Source organism: Lolium perenne, chromosome 3, assembly GCF_019359855.2.
Source record: "Lolium perenne isolate Kyuss_39 chromosome 3, Kyuss_2.0, whole genome shotgun sequence".
In the NCBI taxonomy this organism is placed as follows: Eukaryota; Viridiplantae; Streptophyta; class Magnoliopsida; order Poales; family Poaceae; genus Lolium; species Lolium perenne.
Window position 1 is genome coordinate 26,268,832 of NC_067246.2, and position 8,693 is coordinate 26,277,524.

The following is an 8,693-nucleotide window of genomic DNA, read 5'->3' on the forward strand; positions in this document are numbered from 1 at the left end:
TCCGTCATTGATAAATGAAGATGAACCTGCTGTGAAGCTCAAGTCCAATGAAGTTCGGATTGGACCAATTACAAGGGCTCGTGCGAAGCTACTTAAACAACAGGTGAACTTGTTTCTAAGCGATACTTTGATTGATGAGAACTTAATTTATACTGCCTAAGTCCTGTTACTTATGTATCACCAGGTATCAAGAGGAGACGAGCATCGCACGAGGAGTAGAGGAGCAGCTGGACATGAAGACGGACGTCAAGATGGACGTGAAGCTAGACATGGAGCTGGACATGAAGATATCTCATGGTCGCGCGAGGGAGGAGCGGGAGGCATGCGCGAGAGGAGAAGAAGAAGTCCAGGCCGGTCCACAACCCGGTCAGACCGGTCGGCACGGCGGCCCGTCCGGTCCCTGGCCCGGTCAACCGGGCGGCAGACCGGATTCACCCCGGCGCTAACCGGGCATCGTACCGGGGCCAACCGGACAAAGTTTTGCGACCTTTCCGGTTGGCGCCTGGTCAACCGGACCCCAGACCGGCCAGCCCGGTCCCTGGTCCGGTCAACCGGATTCCAGACCGGACCAGTCCGAGTCTGTCTCGACCAGATCTATTCTGGGTCGGTTTTACTTGTATCTTTCGACCAGAACTCGTCCCGGACGCCTATATAAGTGTCTTGGATGACCCCCTAGCTGCTTCAGACCACGTTTAAGATAAACCCTAGTTCTTAGTTGTTTGCTCTGCAAAACTATTGAATTCCCTACACCATATTGCTTGATATTGTGTAGATCCTGTTAAAGTTTTGTGTGATCTGCTGTTCCATTGGGAATTAGACGGTTGCAACTTACCGCTTCGTGGTCGGCGTCTACGTGCGCAAGTGTGTGGAGTTGCGAATATCTTGCAGGGTTGAGAGCTGTTGCATTGGCGACAAGGACCAATCGAGAGATCTTGTTGCGTCATACAAGTTATCTTCCACTACATCGTCGTGTTCCTCCGCTGCCATCACCCCGTGATCATCATCACCACCATTGCTTACTGAGAAGATCGGGCCACCCCATATCATCTGTTCATACTACCTATGAAGGACATTGATGTCATTCTTGGTATGAACTGGTTGGAGGCAAATGGAGCCTTGATAGACTGCGCCAACAAAACTGTGTCTTTGAAAAGCCGAGATGGAGGCCGGATGATTTATCAAGGAGATAAGCATACCCAGATTGAGGTAGAGTTACAGTTGAATAGTATGAAGGAGGTGAAACTGGAGGATATACCCGTAGTTAAAGAGTTCCAGGATGTTTTTCCTAAGGAATTACCTGGAATGCCACCAGATAGGGAGATAGAGTTTACTATCGACCGAATTCCAGGAACAACCCCGATTGCTAAGGCACCATACAAAATGGGGCCTAAGGAATTAAAGGAACTAAAGGAACAATTGGATGACCTAGAAAAGAAAGGATTCATTCAGGAGAGTATCTCACCATGGGGATCACCAGTGATATTCGTGGATAAAAGGGATGGAGGCCGAAGAATGTGTGGAGATTACAGGAATTTGAACAATGTTACTATCAAGAATAAGTATCCGCTTCCAAGAATACAAGATCTGGTTGATCAAGTTAGAGGAGCAGGAGTCTCTTCCAAGATTGCTCTGAGATCAGGATACCACCAGATAAAGATCAAGAAGGAGGATGTTCCGAAAAATGCCTTTGTCTCAAGTACGGACATCATGAATACCTAGTAGTACCTTTTGGATTAACCAATGGCCCAGCAATATTCATGAATCTTATGAATAATATCTTCATGCCTTGTCTGGACAAGTTTGTCATCGTATTCATCGATGATATTTTGATATATTCCAAGGATAAAGCCGAACATGCTGAACATTGATGTCTACGCACGCTTCTATTCCTGTAGACAGTGTTGGGCCTCCAAGAGCAGAGGTTTGTAGAACAGCAACAAGTTTCCCTTAAGTGAATCACCCAAGGTTTATCAAACTCAGGGAGGTAGAGATCAAAGATATCCCTCTCAAGCAACCCTGCAATTAAGATACAAGAAGTCTCTTGTGTCCCCAACACACCTAATACACTTGACAGATGTATAGGTGCACTAGTTCGGCGAAGAGATAGTGAAATACAAGTAATATGGATGATTGTAAGTAGTAATTGCAATCTGAAATAAAAATGGCAGCAAGAAAACTTGTAGCAGAACTTGTTGGAAACGGTGTTTCAATGCTTAGAAATAAGGCCTAGGGATCGTACTTTCACTAGTGGACACTCTCGACAATGATCACATAATTGAATAAATAATTCTACTTTCTCACACTCTCTTGTTGGATAACAAACACCATTAATTGTGTAGGGCTACAAAAGCACACCTCAAGCCGGAGTAAACAAGCTCCACAACGTCCGGAGTTCATATTAAAGTAACCTCTAGAGTGCATAATAGACCGTTGCAATTTAGACCGAATACTAACATAGCATACACACTGTCACCAATAGCTATGAAAGGGGGAATAGATCACATCAATACTATCATAGTAATAGTTAACTTCATAATCTACAAGAAATTACAATCATAACCTACACCAAGTACTACATGATGTACACACTGTCACTTTTACATCATGGAGGAGGAATAGACTACTTTAATAACATCACTAGAGTAGCACATAGATTAATAGCGATACAAAGCTCATGATCACATAAAGATCACATGGGAGAGAGAGATGAACCACATAGCTACCGGTAGAGCCCTCAGCCTCGGGGAAGAACTACTCCCTCCCCATCATGGGAGACAGCAACGGCGATGAAGATGGCGATGGAGTCGATGGAGATGGCTCCGGGGGCAATTCCCCATCCCGGCAGGGTGCCGGAACAGAGACTTCTGTCCCCCGAAACTAGGTTTCGCGATGGCGGCGGCGCCTCGGGAGTCTTTCTAGAGTATCGTCCATGTTGTAGGGTTTTCACGACGGACAAAATATATAGGCGAAAGGGCAGAGTCGGAGGAGTCCCAGGGTGCCCTCACCACATGGCGGCGCGACCAAGGTTGGGCCCGCACCCCCCTATGGTGTGGGGCCCCCTTGGCCCCCCTCTGGCCCTTCTATGGCTTTCCGGGTCTGTCTCGGCAAAATATTGACTTCCGTCTTCGTGGGGTCCAATTCCGAGAATATTTCCTGTGTAGAAGTTCTGAAACCAAAAACAACAGAAAACAGGAACTAGCACTTCGGCATCTTGTTAATAGGTTAGTTCTGGAAAATGCATAAAAATGATATAAAGTATATATAAAACATGTGAGTATTGTCATAAAACTAGCATGGAACATAAGAAATTATAGATACGTTTGAGACGTATCAAGCATCCCCAAGCTTAGTTCCTACTCGCCCTCGAGTAGGTAAACGATAACAAGGATAATTTCTGAAGTGACATGCTACTATCATAATCTTGATCAATACTATTTGTAAAGCATATGAGATGAATGAAGTGATTCAAAGCAATGGTAAAGATAATGACTAAACAATTGAATCATATAGCAAAGACTTTTCATGAATAGTACTTTCAAGACAAGCATCAAAAAGTCTTGCATAAGAGTTAACTCATAAGGCAAAAAATTCTTAATAGAAGGTTTCGAAACAACACAAAGGAAGATATAATTTTCAGCAGTTGCTTTCATCTTCAACATGTATATCTCATGGATAATTGTCAACACAAATTAATATGATGAGTGCAATAAGCAAGTATGTAAGAATCAATGCACACAGTTGACACAAGTGTTTGCTGCTAAGATGGAAAGAAGTAGGTAAACTGACTCAACATAAAGTAAAAGAAAGGCCCTTCGCAGAGGGAAGCAGAGATTACTCATGTGCTAGAGCTTTTTATTTTGAAAACATGGAAACAATTTTGTAAACGGTAGTAATAATTCATATGTGTTATGCATAAGACATCCTATAAGTTGCAAGCCTCATGCATCGAATACCAATAGTGCTCGCACCTTGTCCTAATTAGCTCGGATTTCCATGGATTATCATTGCATTACATATGTTTCAACCAAGTGTCACAAAGGGGTACCTCTATGTCACCTGTACAAAGGTCCAAGGAGATAGATCACATTTGATTTCTCATTTTTGATAGATCTCAACTTGAGGACATCCATACCGGGACAACATAGAAAACAGATAATGGACTCCTCTTTAATGCTTAAGCATTCAACAACAGATAATATTCTCATAAGAGATTGAGGATTAATGTCCAAACTGAAACTTCCACCATGATACATGGCTTTGGTTGGCGGCCCAATGTTCTTCTCTAACAACATGCATACTTAAACCATTCAACTCATGGCAAATCACCCTTACTTCAGACAAGACGAACATGCATAGCAACTCACATGATATTCAACAAAAAGTGTAACAGTTGATGGCGTCCCCAGAAACATGGTTACCGCTTGATGGCGTGTAACCCACACGTTCGTTGGGAACCCCAAGAGGAAGGTATGATGCGCACAGCAGCAAGTTTTCCCTCAGAAAGAAACCAAGGTTTATCGAACCAGGAGGAGACAAGAAGCACGTTGAAGGTTGATGGCGGCGGGATGTAGTGCGGCGCAACACCAGGGATTCCGGCGCCAACGTGGAACCTGCACAACACAACCAAAGTACTTTGCCCCAACGAAACAGTGAGGTTGTCAATCTCATCGGCTTGCTGTAACAAAGGATTAACCGTATTGTGTGGAAGATGATTGTTTGCAGAAAACAGTAGAACAAGTATTGCAGTAGATTGTATTTCAGTAAAGAGAATTGGACCGGGGTCCACAGTTCACTAGAGGTGTCTCTCCCATAAGACAAACAGCATGTTGGGTGAACAAATTACAGTTGGGCAATTGACAAATAAAGAGGGCATGACCATGCACATACATATCATGATGAGTATAGTGAGATTTAATTGGGCATTACGACAAAGTACATAGACCGCCATCCAACTGCATCTATGCCTAAAAGGTCCACCTTCAGGTTATCATCCGAACCCCCTCCAGTATTAAGTTGCAAAGCAACAGACAATTGCATTAAGTATGGTGCGTAATGTAATCAACAACTACATCCTTAGACATAGCATCAATGTTTTATCCCTAGTGGCAACAGCACAACACAACCTTAGAACTTTCATCCTTTGTCCCAGTGTCAATGCGGGCATGAACCCACAATCGAGCATAAGTACTCCCTCTTGGAGTTACAAGCATCTACTTGGCCAGAGAATCTACTAGTAACGGAAAGCATGCAAGATCATAAACAACACGTAGATATAACTTTGATAATCAACATAACAAGTATTCTCTATTCATCGGATCCCAACAAACGCAACATATAGAATTACAGATAGATGATCTTGATCATGTTAGGCAGCTCACAAGATCCGACAATGATAGCACAATGGGGAGAAGACAACCATCTAGCTACAGCTATGGACCCATAGTCCAGGGGTAGACTACTCACACATCACTCCGGAGGCGACCATGGCGGCGTAGAGTCCTCCGGGAGATGAATCCCCTCTCCGGCGAGTGCCGGAGGCGATCTCTGGATCCCCGAGATGGGATCGGCGGCGGCGGCGTCTCGATGGTTTTCCGTATCGTGGCTCTCGGTACTGGGGGTTTCGTCACGGAGGCTTTAAGTAGGCGGAAGGGCAAGTCAAGAGGCGGCACGGGGGGCCCACACCATAGGCCGGCGCGGCCAGGGGTGGGGCCGCGCCGCCCTAGGGTTTGGCCACCCCGTGGCCCCTCTTCGTCTCGTCTTCGGACTTCTAGAAGCTTCGTGGAAAAATAGGCCCCTGGGCGTTGATTTCGTCCAATTCCGAGAATATTTCGTTACTAGGATTTCTGAAACCAAAAACAGCAGAAAATAGCAACTGGCACTTCGGCATCTTGTTAATAGGTTAGTTCCAGAAAATGCACGAATATGACATAAAGTGTGCATAAAACATGTAGATAACATCAATAATGTGGCATGGAACATAAGAAATTATCGATACGTTGGAGACGTATCAGCATCCCCAAGCTTAGTTACGCTCGTCCCGAAGCGGTAAAACGATAACACAGATAATTTACGGAGTGACATGCCATCATAATCTTGATCATACTATTTGTAAAGCATATGTAGTGAATGCAGCGATCAAAACAATGTATATGACATGAGTAAACAAGTGAATCATAAAGCAAAGACTTTTCATGAATAGCACTTCAAGACAAGCATCAATAAGTCTCGCATAAGAGTTAACTCATAAAGCAATAATTCAAAGTAAAAGCATTGAAGCAACACAAAGGAAGATTAAGTTTCAGCGGTTGCTTTCAACTTATAACATGTATATCTCATGGATAATTGTCAACATAGAGTAATATAATAAGTGCAATAAGCAAGTATGTAGGAATCAATGCACAGTTCACACAAGTGTTTGCTTCTTGAGGTGGAGAGAAATAGGTGAACTGACTCAACATTGAAAGTAAAAGAATGGTCCTCTATAGAGGAAAAGCATCGATTGCTATATTTGTGCTAGAGCTTTGATTTTGAAAACATGAAACAATTTTGTCAACGGTAGTAATAAAGCATATGCATCATGTAAATTATATCTTATAAGTTGCAAGCCTCATGCATAGTGTACTAATAGTGCCCGCACCTTGTCCTAATTAGCTTGGACTACCGGGTCATCACAATGCACTGTTTTAACCAAGTGTCACAAAGGGGTACCTCTATGCCGCCTGTACAAAGGTCTAAGGAGAAAGCTCGCATTGGATTTCTCGCTATTGATTATTCTTCAATTTAGACATCCATACCGGGACAACATAGACAACAGATAATGGACTCCTCTTTTATGCATAAGCATGTAACAACAATTAATAATTTTCTCATTTGAGAATGAGGATATATGTCCAAAACTGAAACTTCCACCATGGATCATGGCTTTAGTTAGCGGCCCAATGTTCTTCTCTAACAATATGCATGCTCCAACCATAAGGTGGTAGATCGCTCTTACTTCAAACAAGACGGACATGCATAGCAACTCACATGAAATTCAACAATGAATAGTTGATGGCGTCCCCAGTGAACATGGTTATCGCACAACAAGCAACTTAATAAGAGATAAAGTGCATAATTACATATTCAATACCACAATAGTTTTTAAGCTATTTGTCCCATGAGCTATATATTGCAAAGGTGAATGATGGAATTTTAAAGGTAGCACTCAAGCAATTTACTTTGGAATGGCGGAAAATACCATGTAGTAGGTAGGTATGGTGGACACAAATGGCATAATGTTTGGCTCAAGTATTTTGGATGCATGAGAAGTATTCCCTCTCGATACAACGTTTAGGCTAGCAAGGTTATTTGAAACAAACACAAGGATGAACCGGTGCAGCAAAACTCACATAAAAGACATATTGAAAACATTATAAGACTCTACATCATCTTCCTTGTTGTTCAAACTCAATACTAGAAATTATCTAGACCTTAGAGAAACCAAATATGCAAACCAAATTTTAGCATGCTCTATGTATTTCTTCATTAATAGGTGCAAAGCATATGATGCAAGAGCTTAATCATGAGCACAACAATTGCCAAGTATCACATTACCCAAGACATTTATAGCAATTACTACATGTATCATTTTCCAATTCCAACCATATAACAATTTAACGAAGGAGAAACTTCGCCATGAATACTATGAGTAGAAACCAAGGACATACTTGTCCATATGCTACAGCGGAGCGTGTCTCTCTCCCATAAAGTGAATGCTAGGATCCATTTTATTCAAACAAAACAAAAAACAAAAACAAACCGACGCTCCAAGAAAAAGCACATAAGATGTGATGGAATAAAAATATAGTTTCAGGGGAGGAACCTGATAATGTTGTCGATGAAGAAGGGGATGCCTTGGGCATCCCCAAGCTTAGACGCTTGAGTCTTCTTGATATATGCTGGGGTGAACCACCGGGGCATCCCCAAGCTTAGAGCTTTCACTCTCCTTGATCATGTTGCATCATACTCCTCTCTTGATCCTTGAAAACTTCCTCCACACCAAACTCGAAACAACTCATTAGAGGGTTAGTGCATAATATAAATTGACATATTCAGAGGTGACACAATCATTCTTAACACTTCTGGATATTGCATAATGCTACTGGACATTAGTGGATCAAAGAAATTCATCCATCATAGCAAAAGAGGCAATGCGAAATAAAAGGCAGAATCTGTCAAAACAGAACAGTTCGTATTGACGAATTTTAAAATGGCACCAGACTTGCTCAAATGAAAATGCTCAAATTGAATGAAAGTTGCGTACATATCTGAGGATCATGCACGTAAATTGGCTTAATTTTCTGAGCTACCTACAGGGAGGTAGACCCAGATTCGTGACAGCAAAGAAATCTGGAACTGCACAGTAATCCAAATCTAGTACTTACTTTTCTATCAACGGCTTAACTTGGCACAACAAAACACAAAACTAAGATAAGGAGAGGTTGCTACAGTAGTAAACAACTTCCAAGACACAAAATAAAAACAAAGTACTGTAGGTAAAAACATGGGTTGTCTCCCATAAGCGCTTTTCTTTAACGCCTTTCAGCTAGGCGCAGAAAGTGTGTATCAAGTATTATCTAGAGACGAAGTGTCAACATCATAATTTGTTCTCATAATAGAATCAAAAGGTAACTTCATTCTCTTTCTAGGGAAGT